A 19,194-nucleotide genomic window follows, 5' to 3' on the forward strand; every position below is an offset into this window, starting at 1 on the left:
TAATTAAGTACAGAGTTCCATCATTGCTTTTCTTTTGCCTTGTTTGGTTTGGAGAGGTTAGATTTCTATATTACATGAGCATACTCATAAAGAGCCTCACATTTTAATTTACTTTGTGCCTCATGGTTGAATGCATGCATAGATAGTTCCTAGTTTATCACTCACTTTTTGCTTAACTTCCTTTTTTCTGATTATATTTCATCTCATATAGGGCTATGGCACCCAATATCTTTATATATCTATGTAGATCACACAAAAAAGGGGAGAAGAGAGACTGAAACAGAGAGAATGAGGGTGTAGAGAAGAAAACTGGAGAGTAGACTTTTTTATAAGATGTTCTTTATTATATAAATGTAAAGTGGATTTGTTTTCAATGTATTGTACAATTTGCATAGTGATGCTTATAATCCATCTTTCATCTCCATTTATTCTGTCTAGGCACATCTGGCACAGATTTTGCATGACAACCTACACGTGGTAGGCTTATTTTTTTTCTTATTGTTGCTGTATATAAAGTAGATTTATGTATACATTAATATTCGTTTTAATTGTGTTCACATCTACTATTGCTTAACTCTTTCTCACCAATAGAACTCAGGACATTTGCACTGAAACATCCAATGGGCAGAGCCTAAGACTTTTGGCAGAATCAAAGTATGTCCTCATATTTTAAACAAGTGTTCATATTTGTGGAACCATAAGCGTTATGAAAGAAGTATAAATGGCAAACTCTTCAGCATAAATTATTTTTTATAGTGGTAGTATTCTGTGTAAAATACTGTGTAATCATAATGTGTTTCTGGAGTTTTTCTCCTTGGGCCTCTGCTGAAAATGGGTTCCTGTCCCAGTCAGACTTTCCCGGTCAACAAATGTCAATAAATCAATCAATAAATAAATAAATAAATAAATATTCTTTAGTTCTAGGTGTTAAACCAAATTTTAAAACTTGCAGTTAATGCAGTAATGCAAATTCAATAAAGCTAACATGGTAATTTTTTCCATGTGCATGTCATGAGGCTATGCATACATGGACATGATGAGTTTTAGATTCCATAAACTCCGTGCCCAATCTTATGCACTCACGTGCAATTACAAAAAGTTTTGTGAAATGCATATTTCAGCATAAGTAGCTGAAACATATGATAATGAAGTGACACAACATGGTGTAGTGATACAACACCTTCAACAGAAACATGTAGACTCCATTTCCATGTTGGTAGTGTACATGGAAATGTTCCATGTACAGCAGTTTACACGGAATCAAGGGCATGTAAAACTCCAGATATATGGACCAAATAGCCATGAAAATATAACAACACACATATCATGGTTGCTGTATACACTGTGGATGTCCAAAAGCATTGGGGTGGCATGTCAAAATAGTATACATTTAAAACATTTTTTAACCATGTTGGCACATTGCAGCAGTTGCCACATAAGGTTTTAAATATGAATAATGGAAACACAATTGAAAAGAGAAGTATAATGCAGTGTCACAACAGGTTCATAGATTAGTACTAGGCTAATTACCCTTGGGGACCATTTCAAGCCTAGCCTGTTACTTTATGTGAGAATCAAACCCTGCACCTTGTGTTCATAAGGTAAACACCTTAACCATTATGCCATCCTCCCAGGAACAGTAATACCCTTCCTATGTTTTTAAAGCAGTGCTCCGATGTTTTTGCCAGCTTACACAGCTACTGACCCTGTAGTTTCCAGGCTTTTGGCATGGATATTATGCAAATGAGTGCAAAAAGCAGTTTATTTTTTGAATCACAAAAAGCAGGAACTGTGTAGGGCTGTTCACTTCATGTAAGCTCCTACATGTTGTTTATATTTCCCTCCCATGGTAAATTTGTTGGGATTTTTTTGGGTGTTTTATGTGTTTGTGCAATGCACCACTTTGAGCAAATGGTTATAATGATGCATACCTTGTTTGCACGAACAGACCACCTATGCATCAGACATGAGCGAGACATCCGAAAATGGAAACTGGATGCATTCATTCAATATTTCTGAGCACTGCTGGCATAGTGAAAACCTGGTAAGTGAGGCTGTGCTCTGTTCATATCCTCCAGTTATAAGCCTTTGCTGTGCTACTCCTTTGGTGTCATATTTTAGGTATTTGACTAGAGTGCAGATGGTCCTGGGTTCAAGTACAGATTATGGCAACTTTTCTCATACTGTTTTGACATTGCAGCTTATACAAATGAAGTGCATGTAGCATTAATTACCATTTTCTGTATGTTTCATGACAACAGGGATGCAAATAAAAAAATTGTACATGCCTTACCTTAGTTATTGGCAGCTGTACTCTGCTGCACAATGGTATGCATAGCACACTATTGCACACTGAAGCAGGACATTTAAATCATGTTAATTATATCCTAAGCAGGTGAATTCCATCTTAATTAGACAATCCCACATTACTGACTTACCCAAGAAATGCATAAATTATGCTTAAAGCCTACATTCTGATTTTCCCTTGATAATTCCAAGACAATTGGAGTAGACACTTGGAAAGTTTAACTGAGATAATTCTTGGGGCTGCTACAGTGCTACTGACAATAGGCCTAGGCCAAGAAGGAGAAGATTGTTCATGCCAAAGGTAACCTTTCAAGTGCTACATGAGCTGGAGATTGTAGAGCACTACAGGATTGACAGGGACATATTACAGGAAGTCTGTGAGCTCTGCCGCCCTCTACTCAGCGACAGAGCCAACTGAGGGGAACCCATCTCAGAGGAAACTAAGGTGTATGTAGCCTTTAGGGTATTAGTTGCAGGTAGTTTTCAAATACCAACTGGGGACATGATGGGGGTTTTACAGGCATCAGCATTCAGGATACTCCACCATTTCCTGGATGCTATGCTCCCACATGCCAGTGAGCACATATCATTTTCCCTTACACCTGAGGAGATTGCCAGCAATATGCAATGGCTCAACCACATAGCTCATTACCCTGAAGTACTTGGTACCATAGGTTGCACTCATGTACACATCAAGGCACCACTTGGTGAGCAGGGTAGAATCAACATTAACCATAAGGGATAAAACTCCATCAACTGTCAAGACGTGTGCAATGCCCATGGTATTATCCTCAATGTGTGTGCTGGCAACCATGGCAGTTATCATGACTTCTATATGTGGCGCACATAACAGCAATACCAGATGTTTGCTAGGGGGGACATTCCACAGGATTATTTACTGGGGGATGCTGGCTATGCCCCTAAGTGTGGATGATGATACCCATCAGAAGTGCACACACACCCAAGGAAGAATACCATAACGAGGCACATGCATACCTCTCAACCTCTTAAAGCAAGAAATCTGGACAAAGACATACATAAAAGTGGGACAAAGGTCCAAAAATAAGGAGAATTGTTAAATAATGCTATTACAAACTTAGAAAGTTGATAGAATAACAGGTTTTGCATTAGCATGTTTTTTTTTTGAAGGGTATGAAGTCTGAAACTCAAATGTCTGGCATTATTTTCTAACTTCAATCGTCAATGATTTTCCACTAATTTAGCAGAAAAACACAATTTTATGAAAAATGGACCAAAACTCCAAGGCAAAAGTCTGGACTTTCTGTGAAAATCTGTACAGTTGGGAGGTATGGGTACACGCACAAACTAGGAATATCATAGAGTGTGTGTTTGGGCTTCTGAAGTCACATTCTGGTGCCCAGATATATCCATAGGAGCCTTGCAGTATACTCTATGCACATGCACATAGATTTTTACATTATGTGCTATGATCCACAATCCGATCCTGCAGAAACAGCATCAGCAGAATCAGCAAGGGGAAGAAACACCCCCCCCCAACACCTAGCTCATCACAGTCACATTTTCAGGAGAACTCGGAGGATGAAACCCCCCCAGCTGCTGTCCTTGTGGACAGACATAGGCATGCTCAGTATGCCCTTGTTTGGCTAAGACACAATGCATAGCACATTTACTGACCACCTAGGGACCTAGGGACTAATACTAGGGACCTAGTGACTAATACCTTTCTCCTGCTCACATACATACATTAACAATGATGCAAGGCAGCTCACACAAGCTGTACCTATACATGTACTGGCTGTGTAATTTTTGCATCAAACAGAGTCAGCCCTGAAGTACAGTTATGCCAACTGCTGCATTTGCAAGGTAGGTCCTTAACCTACACTGTACTCTTGTAAAATATTATGACATATCCTTTGTGGCTATGAACTTGGTACAGTATGCAAGTAAATAGTGGTGTATTTGTACAGAAAATTAAGTAACGTGATGGCTGACAGTATTTTACTAGGATGTGTCCATTTGTAAGTAGTAGGCCTCATGCATGAAACATCATACAGTTCAACTGCAGGAGATTATTTATTTATTTATTTATTTTACATTTGTTAACCGGGAAATTCTGAATGGATATACATAGACACATACAGTGAAACATTACAAAATGGACATTTGTATAAGAATACATAGGTTCATAGGTTCATAGGTTCATACTAGGCTATCTGCCCAAGGGCCTATGCCATCCATTGGTCAAGATTTTCTGGAATACATACAGGAAATATTTAGAAATTATTATCTTTTAAGGGAGAACGCATACATTTTTAGTAGTACATTGTTGTGCAAGTTATCATCCTTTCCGTAGTACATTCCAGTAGGTAAGAGACATGTAAACAATCTTCTAAATCAGTTAATGTATCAGAGTAATAACAATGAAAGTTTCTACATGTAGCAAGGTTTTCATTTATAGATAGTATTTGAGGCGGGATTAGTCAGGATTACTGGTACATCATTCAAGGTAGAAGTTAGAAAATGAGGCTACACATTGCAGTTTCTAACTTCAGACTTGTCTGTATCCTAGCAGTAGATCGGGTACTGTACTGCATGTTTAAAACCTTTTTGAAAAGGCTTAGGTTTTTATGCGGAGTACAGCAGTGCAGAAACAGTTAAAGAACATATAGAATTTATGTCTGACTGCCAACCACACACACAAGATATATTCAATCAATGCCATTAGTAATCAGGAAAACCTCACCTGGATTAGTTAAAGAACTGGGCTATAGCAGCAGGTGTATTTATATATATATATATATATATATATATATATATATATATATATATGTGTGTGTGTGTGTGTGTGTGTGTGTGTGTGTGTGTGTTTGTGTATAAAACATGATAGTAAAACTCAGATGTGAACAATGTGCCTCACATTTTCTCACTGTTTATCAATATGCAAACAGTATAAAAAAGGGCAAAGGTGCATGCACATAGCGCAAATCCAATGCTTTTTACGCTATAGCACTCTCTCTGTTTCTCCATCTCACTCCCTCTCACTATATCTCTCACTCTCTCTCTCTCTCTACATATTTATTTTTTATTTTACAATTGATAACCTGGTTAGTCCAACTGGGTTTGCAAACAAACCCATTTTCAGTGTAGACCCGAGGGGAAAGAGCCCCAGCAAACATAAGCAAAGATAAACATACAGGACAAAAACTATTAAAAATAACACTGCAAATACAAAATTAATTATAAAGAGAAAAACTAGAAAAAAATTATGAACATTACAGCTCAGATGGTGTAGAGGTATGCTGCTGTGACTGTAGTGCACAGGGTCCTGGATTCCAGACTTGGAAGTGATGACTTTTTCCACTAAACACTGAAGGCGTTATAAGAGATCTGGGGACACAGGTTGACAGCAACTTCTCCTTTGACCACCACATTGCCACTGTGGTCAGAAAGACCTTCTGTGTGACACATCTCATTACCAAGGGTTTTGCATCCAGGAAGAAATAGGTCATTGTCTCTCTCTACTCTTCCCTCATTAGGCCAGTCATTGAGTATAATGCCCCATTTGGCATGTACCTCACTAGACACATGCAACAGCTGGAAAGGCCACAAAAGTACCTCACAAAGAGGATCCTAGGCATTAAACACATGTTCTACATGGACAGACTCAAAAAACTCCAGCTATTCTCTGTCTCATATCATCTACTAAGAAGCAATCTTTGTTTGACTTACAAAGCCATGACTGACCCAGCTCTGGGAGAAATGCTACATCTAAAAAAATCACAATCCCTCCGCACCACACGCTCCAGAGACCTTAACCTCATTACCGCAATCAACAGAACATGCTAGAGGGACAGGTTCATAACCCAGAGACTGCCCATGCTCTGGAATATACTTTCCATATATATCAAGCAGAGCACCTCACTGGCCCTCTTCAAGAGAAATCTCGATGAGTAGATGTGAAATAGAAAGTTCTCCCCAGGGATCACTCCAGTAGCTCTAGTTGATAGAGGCACTGGGAACTAATGTTGGGCGGCACAATGCCAGGGCACTTCTATGGGCTAGTCTTGTAAATGGGTCCAGGGCCATTAGCCTAGTACACACCTATGAACCTATTAAGGGTTGCACTGATAACAGTGGTCTAAAAATTTGCTACATATGAGAGTAAAACAAAAAGATAATCTTTCTTCAAAAGAAGGACAATGCATAGACATTGATAGGAAGTGTGGGGAAAAAGATAAATAGTGTGGAGAATGGAAGGGGGGAGAGAAAGGAGTGGGCTATATTAGTAGAGCTGAGGGTTTAGGAGGTTAGTTTAAGCCAAAGTTACTAACAGAGAAAGAAAGTTAGGAGATGCAACAGGTTATACAGTAGGACAGACTAAGACTATGTGTGGTCATGGCAATGGCATAATTTCAAGTTTAGTAGGTGGGAGTTAAGCTCCTTTAAAACAGGGAAAGGAAAGGTTTGATCTAATATGGAGAGGGAGTTTGTTCCAATTTATTACATTATACATTAACATGCATTAATGTGTACAACATCAGTATTCAGTCTGTAGCTGAATAGGGTGCATAGGGGAGTGGTTCACTGCTGAAGAATTTGAAGAACACAGGCTGGAATTCCATCTGTTGCCATGGAGACTGTGCTCATAATCTTAGAGAGGACAGTGATACTTCCTCGTTGTACCACAGCTCAGAGGTGATGTGTCACACATGGTTGGTACTAGGTGTGGTAGTGGCAAGAGGGGCCCTTTTTTTCAGAAAAATGTGTCTGCTAGCAGGTTTGGAAGTTACACTGTGTCAGTGTCTGCACTAACATACATAATTTGATTCAACTACAACTGTGTGTGCCTCACTTTGGTCACCATCATCACAGAGTCTGATGAGATACTGACATCATGTAGCATAGGGGGCACACAACCACTTCCATGTTCATTTGTGATAAAAGGAAGGAAAACAGTAATACATTAATACCTGCACTACTATGCTGCAATATATATTAAGCAATTTAAGGTTGCTGTCACTATTACAGACATTCATACCTCCCAACCTCTTAGGACAAGGAATGTGGACATAGCCCTGAATAATGGGTGGGCAAAGGCCAAAGAATAGGTATCATTGTGACATATTGCCCTTATAAACCTAAAATGGTGATAGAATATCAGATATTGCTTCACAATAGCATTAAGGAGTGGTATGCATTTTTAATGTGAGATGTATCATTATTTTATGTCTGCACTCTGTAATGACCTGTCAATAGTCAGCAACTCAATCACAATTATCTTAAACATGGCTCAGCGGTATGAGTCACACATCTGGACAATCTCCAAATATCTGTTCAGTTGACAGAGTATGTAGACAGTAGAGCAATCCATACAGCAGGCCTGAGATGACACTTTATCAGATATGTTGGAATATTTCTACTTTACTGACATAAATGTATTCTGCTTACCAACTGCAGGAGGCCTAGATCTCTGGAATCCTGATGGTCCTGAAAAAAATTATGGGGCAGGTAATGGCAACAGCAACACGTTTAACAGTATAACAGAGGATAATATTTTCAATAATCTATATCTACAGTAACTGCAATGTTAACAAGAATGTGGATGACAACCTCTAAATGGCCTGAAAACTGCAGCTAACTTAAATACACCTACCAAAAAAGCAGCCCGACACACATCAAAACTATATACACTATTACACAATGAAAGCAGCAGTATTCTACTCATGATCTAACAAAGCCTACATGGAAGCTCCACCTGAGATGCAGCAGTGGGCACCCACATCCAGAACATAATGGCTGATGGACTGCTGGGAACTTTCCTGAGTGGCAATATTTGCCAGGAATTCCTCAGTGGCAGTGAGTGGTTGTTCTGCTGCAAGCCTACCACTGGTGACCTGACGATCACATGCCACTTCAGCAGCATACCTCCTTGCAGCATGAATCATGTCCATTGCTCTGTGTAGCACCTGCTCATAGCTGCCATTTTGATGACCAGGTGCATTTATATTTTGGACCAATTTGTCCCAAAGAGCCACATGTTGTGACATATTGGTCCAATGCCTAGACATAAGGACTGCATGATGCTGCCTTAAATCTTCAAAGATTAGGCCATTCTCTGCCTCTGAAAATGGTGGCCTGCATTGAGCGGGCATATTGCTTACTGAAAGACAAAATTAATGATAACATATATAAGGATCACATAAGTAGAAATAAACTGTGTACAGATAAGGCAGTACAGGAAATCTCTCAGTATTCACCACTTGATTGCAATTTAAAAATTCCACTGTGGTCAGCAAATAACATGGGGGGGGGGCTACAAAACAAGGAGAGTAGCATGCTGAACATATCCTTGTTTGTGCCATAACAGATAGTCACTTATGCTCACATACCCAAAACAACAGTCCATTCTAGTTTATCCCATATCAGGGACTTAAATATTATAACAGGCTAAGTGACAAATGCGCTAACCAAACAACAGTGTAAATTCAAAAGTGCTCTCAAAGGAGCAATCCATGAAACATGTGTGGTGCATAGTTATTACACAGCATTAGACATCTGGCCTACTCCACATCCTTGTACCTCTCAAATCTCTGGGAAACAAAACCATATCATTAGTACAGTTCTAACAAATGCTTACTGATTTACTTCACATCATTCTTAAGTACATTCGAACATATGCACTATTTTGTCAACAAAATGGATCCATACCTGATGGAGTGTAATACTCCTCTGTCAAAATATACCTCCCCAAAATAAACATGTCACTGAGTTTGAAACAGCTCTCATCCACATTAGTTTGCCTAGCTACACATTTGCTTTATTATAAAGGTGTACAAAAATAATTGATTGCATCTCATCTTGTCTGTGCCTCATAGATTCTAATTGCAGCAGGCACAGCTGAATTGCATGCTAATCAACCAATCTTGTGAAGCTACTCAACAAAATATAAGGCATCAATGTAGACACCATACCCTTTTTATATGTGCATTGAGGAAATAGTGGAGTTCTGATACAATGTAATCACTGACAGATTGTTAGTAGCAGATACAATTTACATACAGTTGTGTGTGCTACAGGCTGAAGCTGATGCTGTTGCTACCAATAGCCATAGACAGAGAAGGTGAAGACTTTACAGGCTAACAACACAGTAGAAGAACTGTGGGACATCTGGCAGCCATGAGTCAGATATAGAGCCAAACATATGGAACCCACCCCAGTGGAATAAACGGTATGTGTTTAAATTTGTATGTTAGCCACAGTTACTATCAATAGACTACCAGGGGAAATGCTTGGTATTTCATAGGCATCAGCATCCAGGATCTTCCAAATATTCCTTCATGCTATGCTAAAACTTGGCAGAGGGTGCATATATTTTAACATAGGTTTGGAAGAAATTATCACAAGTATGCTGCAACTGAAACATATATCACATTGCTCTCCAGTAATGTGCTCCATACATCACAGTCATGTGCACAAGAGAACAACACCTGGGGAACAGGGTAGGGTCTACATTAACCATAAGGTCTACCACTCAAACAAATGCCAAGTCATGTGTAATGTCATGGTAATCATGTGGTATGTGTGTGCTGGCAACCCTTTCAGATGGTATGACTTCCATGTATGCCACATTCAGCAGCTGCACTAGATGTGTGCTACGGAGGATATCTCCAAAGCTCACTTAGGTGTGGATGCATGCTATGCACTAGACTTATGGCAAAGGAAACCCATCATAAATGCACACCTACACACACATAGAGAAACACTGTAATGAGACACACAGTCCAGCCAGCAATGCCATACAGCATGTATTTCAGCTACTGCACTCACAGTGCCAGTGCACACATATCTCTGGCAGAGGGGACCATTACAATACACTAACATGTCCCTCAGTGCTCATAGTATGTGCTATGCTACCCAAGTTAATATAGTGGAAATAGCTGGAGCAGGATCATTAAAGGGAAGGAGAACACATACTCCTGACAATGCCAAGGATGTCACAGACACAGACCAATAATGAGTCAGAGAAAAAAACAGCAGCAGGTGTGGTTGTAGTCAGACATAGCCATGCTCAGTAAGTCCTTGCATTGGCTAGGAAATAAGCCATAGCACACTGGCTCAACACCTAGGAGACTAAAACCATCCTCCAAAATCACTATACATCTGCATTAGGGATGCATTAGAGATACTCAGTTCTCAACCATAATTAAATCATGCACCAGGCAGGATGCCAGACATGTAGAGTAATCAAACCAGCACAGTCTTGTTAATGACTTGGCAGACACACATCTTTGCTCCCCAACCCCTAAAAGAACAGCCAATGCTTGTTTGCATCATCAAACCGGTCTTTCCTTAGTTGGCAGCCTCATTACATATTAGTCCCACATAATATCCTTTGGCATTATAAATGCAATGATATTGAGTGGTGTACACACTGTATGTCCCAGACTACAGGACAGATAACTGATGACTGACCAAGAAATACAGACATAAAATATTGCTTTATATTTCCAAGCAGACATCAAAAGAGTGTGCAATCAGTTACTCCAGTATTGTAAAAGTGAAAAATGTCATGCAATGTATATGTAACTTGCAATATTTTCTTACCACTGTACATTATTTTCAATTTAATTGTGTGCTGACAATCACTTTCTAGTGTACAGATTTGCACTGAATGTCAGGAATCTGGACTCATATATCTGGTCTGTATCTCATACTTTTGTGGTAGTCTGTAAAGTCACTGTCAAATCATTGAGGACAGAAGTCAGGGACTGATGACACACATCTGATTTTCACACTTCATTTCTGTTGGAACAGTCATGCTAATGCATAACATGCTATTCTGTCTACTTCCTAAGTATGTATGAGCAATATTTAAAGAGTATCTCTCTCTATATATAGGCCTTTGCCCCCCCATTAGCTGTGCCTTTGTCTATATTCCCTTCTCAAAGAGGTTGAGAGTTATGGTGCTGGATGGATATTGCTGCTTTCTGCAAAGGTGTATATGTGAAACACAGGGTTAAGGCACCTAATAAGTGTTTGACATGTGCATGGGATGGTGAATTGGATTGTAGAACAATTTGGGGATATTTCCTGTGTAGATGCATAGTCTAGTAATGTATGTGAAACATTGATTTTAAATTATTCTTATTATCACATCTTTTTATCTAAAAATTTGGAGTTTGCACATTGCTACACATAGCACAAACAGTGTCAGCTATGCACAGGTGTTTAGCATGCACAGTGGCAGTTCACAAACTGTAGAAGTGGACCACCTAGGTAGCAAACAGGAACCAGACATCTAAAAATAGACCTGGCATGCATTCACTTAATGTCAGTCTACATAGCACAAACACCCTAAGCATCATTGTGCTGCGTGTAACAGTCATAACATCAGATTAAATATTAATTTAGTAGATCTTTATGACACTTCTTCTGTGGCTGCAGATTTTAAGTGTTGGCCTGAAGTTATCATGGTCCTGGGTTCTAATGCAAGAACTGCAACTTGCATTTTACTAATGTGCCATTGCATTACATTGCAATGTAATTAAACATACACATGCATTCTTTAATCCTTCTACAGGCAACAGCTATGACTTTAGGAGTACCATGTATACGGTCCATGGTTCTACAACAGCAGACATCTCTATTTTTGTCAGTGGTGTCCGACCTCACATTATAGTCTCCAAGTTATAGCAGCTGCCTGGTATTTCTCATATCCTAAGTATTTACCTGATGCATGACATGTTAATATCATCAGTTGTGTAATGATATGATAATAACTGTGTTAAAGAAGTTCATCTTATTGTTTCCCATCATGCAAACACAGGCAGAGTGTTTGAGTGATGCTAAGTAGCCTGCAACAATTTCAAATGTTGCAAAGTTCAATTGTGTGCATTCTCAGTATCTGTCATAACTGAAATTGGTGAGAAACATCATTGTACATTGGGGTTCATCTGCATTGAATAATTCTGGTGTTTAGGGAGAGGTTCTGAGATTTTTGGTTTCAAAGGTGGGGTGTGCCGGAGTTCAAAGGGTTTGTTGGACTCCTAGTGAATTTAGTAAAAACAAAAGAAAAGGCTGAGTGAAAAACCAATAAAGCACTAGAAAATATTGAACACAAAATTTAATAAGCGCTTTCGGTGGGGTCAATGCCTCACCTTCTTCGGACAACAGTTAAACTAATTAACAACCATTTTATACAGAATTTAATCCAATTAAGCTATTAGATTAGTCCCATAATCTAAGCTTAAAGAAGAAAAACAACATTATTTCATGTTTCCCCAATGGTGTATAAACAACCAGCAATGGGAAAGTAAATACTAGATATATATAACATCTGTTTTTCTGTATAAAAACTCAATGGTCCAATAAAATTCATTTAAAACTGTTAATACTCCTTAAGCGTTATGCAAAGATACAACAATATATAAAAAAGCATTGTTTCATTAATTATAAAAACGAAACATATTTAAAACCCTTAAACCAACTTTAAATAATATATAAACTATACTAAATATATACCTAGTATAAATAAATTAATAAAACAAAACAAGTGTTGTTGCAAAATGTATACTACTGACAACACTCGGTTATTATATGCCATTTCTGCATTAATATAAAGTGATGGTCTAAACACAGGTAATTTAAAACTATCTGATAAATTCAGATCAAATATATAAATATACAAATATTAAGAACCAAATATTTATGGTTTATTACAATAATAAGATACTAAGCCATTCATAAACAACAAACTGACTAGTACTGCGCTCATGCGCAAAAGCGACAAAACTTGCGATTCTGCAACTTACTTCTATGCCTATATAAATTGCTTGTTAGGGCAAAAATAGTTTAGTATTTACTAAACTTATAAGGTCAGATATAACCTTATTCAGTTTGAAGCATAATAAAAATTATTAGCGTGATTTGTTATTTCAAATCCATTCATAAATATTTATTATAAAAAATATCCAAAATATAAAATATATATGTGTGTATATTTAGTAAAAATAGTTAAATGAAAAACATATATATGTAGAAAAAAAAAAAAAATATATATATATATATATATATATATATATATATATATATACATATATATATATATATATATATATATATATATATATATATCTATGGCATAACTGCCCAACAACCATGAAATTCATAAACAAAATAAAAAGAAAAGGAAACATAGATGGCTGGCATTAACCTCTTTGTACTATACGCATGAGGTATTGCACTAACTGTTAACTATCTTAAACTCAGGTATTTTGAATTTAATATTAATATTTGTATTATAACAATACATTATGATGTTCACATTCTTAGGGCCAATAGTTTTAAAATACTCTTAATAGACACATATTCATTAAGACCTGGAAAAATGTGTGCCATAGTTTTTATTTGCCACATTATTTCATCCATTTCTAAAAGTAATTGCCAAGGTCCCCCTCTGGCATCAACTTGTCTGTGTTGTAATATGATAAATTTAAACTTGTGATTGGATATTGTTTAGTGTGCCTAGCTAATGCATTTAAATCACTTTTATTGATAGCATATTGATGTTCGTAAATCCGCTGCTTTATTTTTCTCTCAGTTTTGCCAATATAAAAAGCAGTGCATTGATCACAGCGAGCTAAATAGACAACACTCTTAGTTTCACAATTAAATCTGCCATTCACATTATAGGTCCTTTCTCTTATAGTGACTTTATTATTTATACATATGTGTCTACATTGTTGACATGATCCACATTTAAACATGCCTTTAGGTCTATTCTGTTTGAAATCTTTTCTTCTTTCAAGCAAGGCTTTTAAATTGTCATGTTTTCTATATGTTATTTTGGGCTTTTCACCTAGTATATTAAGTAACCCACTGTCTTCCATAATAATCGACCAATTTTTATTCAATATTTCCATTATGCTGGAATAATCAAGGGAATAAGTACAAAAGAAGCTCACATTATAGGTGTGTTCCTCGGTTGTGACAATAATACTTTGTTGGTCATTAATGGTCTCATTATATTGTGTACAATAATTATGTAAAAGAGGCTTAAAATGTCCTGTACATTGCTTATGGTTGACTTCTGAAAAAATATTAGTAACCAAACGTTCAGGATAACCTCTGTTGATGAACATAGACTGCAAAAATTTGCATTCATCAATAAAATCTGTATCATCAGAGACCATTCTAGCCGCCCTGACCATCTGCCCTTTAACAACAGCTCCTTTTTGATGGTGGGGGTGGCTACTAGTAAAATGCAAAAAAGCATTGGAATAAGTGGGTTTTCTATAAATAATGCTTTTATACCTAAAATTGGCCACATCTTTGATTAAGTTAATGTCCAAAAAATTAATACTAGTTTCTTCCAAGGTGTATGTAAACTCAAAAAAGTTTGTCATTTGTGTTATATCAGCTATAAAATTTGGAACTAAAGCTTTGGCACCCTTCCACATAAGAAGCATGTCATCTTGGTATCGTGTGTACCAAGACACATTTTCTTGATAGAGCCTATTAGTAAAAAGCAGGGTTTTTCCCAATGGGCCATAATGCAATTGGCAAAACTGCCGCCACACGGGGACCCCATTGCCACCCCGGTATTCTGAAGATAAAAATCTCCGTCAAAGATCATAAAGTTATTGGTAAGGACAATTTCGAGTAAAGTTTCAACTAAATATATAGTTTTCTCATCGACATGTTTTGTTGTCATAAATTCCCTAATCCATTCCAGTCCAAGCCTTTGAGGTATCACAGTATATAAATCTTTGACATCAATGGTGAGAAATCAAGAATTACCCTGATATTCTAATTTACTTATATTGTGCAAAAAAACTCCATGAGTCCCTGCAGATTTGGTGCTTTTGTTCAATTAAGGGCTTAAGAATATGATCTACAAATTTGGCACAACCATATGTCACTGACCCCCTTCCATCAACAATGGGTCTGATAGGGGGATCGATAATTGTTTTATGAATTTTAGGTGAACCAAGAAGGGCTGGTATCCTAGGAGCAATCATGGTAAAATACTGATGTGTGTCAATATCTGTGAAGCCCTCCAAAAACAAATCATCTAATGTAGCTCTAATTTTTTATATGCAGTATTGACCTCATTGATGCTGACTTGTGTATAAGCTACAGTGTTAAGATATTCCTTCATGCTCTTGTTATATTCATATTGGTCCATGAAAACCAGCCCTCCACCCTTATCGTGTTTCATGACCCTAATTTTCTATTCATTCAACAGGTTTAAAAATTCAAGTTCATTAGATGTAATGTTAACTTTGTTGTTAGTTTTATGATGTTTATTATTAACTACAGATCTTAAGTCCACTTCACATATCTTTTCAAAAGTATTCAAACATGGATGCAATGGTGGATTAAAGAGACTTGACACCCTTAAAGGATTCAAAAGGGAAGAATTCTCCCCCATAAGTGCGTTTAGGTTTAATTTGCGCACAAAAAGTTTTAAGTCAATGATGGTTTTGACAACATCCATGTTCTTATCAGGTACGAAAGAAAGCCCTTTGGAAAAGAAATCGACCATATCTTGCATAATATTTAGTTCAGTATATTTGTATATCTTGAAATCGCCTTCAAAGGATGTATGTATTTGAGGTTTACATGCAAAGTTTCTTGTTATCTCCTCCGTTTGTTCCTTCAATTCCTCATTTGCCTCTGGTTCCTGGTCTGTTGGCGGTTGTTCTGTTGGCCATTGGGATTCCTCTGAAAACCCTGCTGGTTAACTGAATTACGCCTGCTCTCATTATTGTAAAGAATGTTTCGTTGCTGTGGCACATTATTGCTGTGAACACTATTATTGTTGTTGTTAAGTCTTTCACTACGCTGTAGGGGCTGTGCTTCTCGCACCTGGGTAGTGGGTTCACTATGCATAGAATTATTCATCCCCTCTAGTTCATTTAAGTCATTTTCCATGTCAGGTACCTGGTTGGTAAGGTTTTGTGTATCGGGGGGGGGGGGTGTGGATATGCCCTGTTATTTGCGTACTCGTGCAAGTCTTTAGCTATTTTTTTCTTTTTTATAACCAAAAGTTTAGACATAGTGGCTTTGATGCTAGTGAAAATTCTGGCATACACATATTTGTAACGTGAAAATTCGCTATCTGTTTTAATGGCATGCTCAAGAATTTCAAGTTCACTCTTCAAGTTGTTAATATCAGCTTTGTAATAGTTAATCAATGAATGCAAAAACTCAAACCCCTGTTTATCAAAAAGGGCTAACAATTCTCGATGAAAGAGACAGTTTTCAACTAAACCTACTGGGTATCGCCATTGGCGTAACCCCTTAGGTACTATTTTTTTCTCTATGCATTCTTGTAAATAAGCTATTTCAAGTTGTAGTTTTTTACATTTCTAGAGCTTGCAGTCAAAGTCATTGATACAATTGGTTATGGTACTCACCCCTGAGTCTTGTTCTTGAGTAGTTCCAACAGTAGTCCCTTGGCCAAAAAAATTATTGTTGTTCAAAAAATTAGCCATAGAGGGGTAAGGACACACTTCAGCAGCTTGCATATTATTTCCCCAGTCACTGTTGTTGTGCTACTGTGTTACCAAAATAGGAACGGGTTGACTATCATTAAGACGGGATGAATTGTGGTTAGAAAGCAGCAACTGATTCTGGTCAGATGAATTCCTTTGGTTAACCTCAATACGAGCTGGTCTCCTTTCAAGTGGGTTATCATCATGTTGCACACAGTTATCCATACGCTGTGTCAGACTATCAACACGCCCCAGCAAGACTTGAACTAGGGCCGTTAAGCTGCCAATAGCATTCACCTCGGAAGACTCTACTCGGTTAGATTTAGTAGGTTCATCATGAGTAAATAACACTTGGGACAGTGCTCCAGTTTCCCTTGCCATCTCAAAAACAAAACTTAACTTACTCAAAACAATAAAACTTAGTAAAACAAAAGAAAAGGCTGAGCGAAAAACCAATAAATAGCTAGAAAATATTGAACACAAAATTTAATAAGCGCTTTCGGTGGGGTCAATGCCTCACCTTCTTCAGACAACAGTTCAACTAATTAACAACCATTTTATACAGAATTTAATCCAATTAAGCAATTAGATTAGTCCCATAATCTAAGCATAAAGAAGAAAACCAGCATTATTTCATGTTTCCCCAATGGTGTATAAACAACCAGCAATGGGAAATTAAATACTAGATATATATAACATCTGTTTTTCTGTATAAAACTCAAAGGTCCAATAAAATTAATTTAAAACTGTTAATACTCCTTAAGCGCTATGCAAAGATACAACAATATATAAAAAAAGCATTGTTTCATTAATTATAAAAACGAAACATATTTAAAACCCTTAAACCAACTTTAAATAATATATAAGCTATACTAAATATATACCTAGTATAAATAAATTAATAAAACAAAACAAGTGTTGTCGCAAAATGTATACTACTGACAACACTCGGTTATTATATGCCATTTCTGCATTAATATAAAGTGATAGTCTAAACACAGGTAATTTAAAACTATCTGATAAATTCAGATCAAATATACAAATATACAAATATTAAGAACCAAATATTTATGGTTTATTACAATAATAATAAGATATTGAGCCATTCATAAACAACAAACTGACTAGTACCACGCTCATGCGCAAAAGCGACAAAACTTGCGATTCTGCAACTTACTTCTATGCCTATATAAACTGCTTGTTAGGGCAAAAATAGTTTAGTATTTACTAAACTTATAAGGTCAGGTATAACCTTATTCAGTTTGAAGCATAATAAAAATTATTAGCGTGATTTGTTATTTCAAACCCATTCGTAAATATTTATTATAAAAAATATCCAAAATATAAAATATATATATGTGTGTGTATATTTAGTAAAAATAGTTAAATGAAAAACATATATATGTAGAAAAAATATGTATATATATATATATATATATATATATATATATATATATATGGCATAACTGCCCAACAACCATGAAATTCATAAACAAAATAAAAAGAAAAGGAAACATAGATGGCTGACATTAACCTCTTTGTACTATACGCATGAGGTATTGCACTAACTGTTAACTATCTTAAACTCAGGTATTTTGAATTTAATATTAATATTTGTATTATAACAATACATTATGAATGATAATAGTTCCCAGCTGGTTCAGGAGCACTACCATGGATCAGATAACAAATGATGACACCACACAGATGTGTAAGTGTAACTTACAGGCACTACTTGCAAGAGGTAGCAGCTGCATATGTTCATTACTGGTGTTCCAAATGGTATTCTGTTGTGTTCTGTTTTTCCCACAGCTGATGCTGACATTGCACTGAATTTGTGGACCTATGAAGAAAGGATGAGAAGGATGAGAGATGCAAGTGGTATGTATACTTTCAAAAAGTACTGTTCTTATAACATTATATGAGTAAATGCAGCTTATCTTTTATCACACTGAGTATGCATTTTTTCATTGGACTACTAACCCTCACACAAAAATCATTCAACCACACCAAAACTTGGCTAACTCAAAACCATCTGATACTTAACTCCAAAAAAAACAAAACTGTTACTCTTTCTCCCATAATCCCATTTCTCAGTTAAATCCTCCTTCACCATCTCTTCACTCAACAACACCATAATAGCTCCAGAAACCCATACTAAGCTCCTCAGAGTAATAGGTTCATAGGTTCATAGGTTCATACTAGGCTATCTGCCCTAGGGCATTTATAAGCCTAGCCAGAATGTGTTTGGCTTTAGCCACCCATTTTAAATTTATTTTGCTATGCCCTTTTTCGAGGTTAGTATACTGTGCCTCTATCTAACAGTGACACAGAAGTGATACCCAGGGTAAACCTATGATCTCCCATCCACTCATCAAGATTCCTCTTGAAGAGAGTCAATGAGGGA

This window comes from Protopterus annectens, chromosome 1.part1 (assembly GCF_019279795.1).
Source record: "Protopterus annectens isolate FY-2018-M chromosome 1.part1, PAN1.0, whole genome shotgun sequence".
In the NCBI taxonomy this organism is placed as follows: domain Eukaryota; kingdom Metazoa; phylum Chordata; order Ceratodontiformes; family Protopteridae; genus Protopterus; species Protopterus annectens.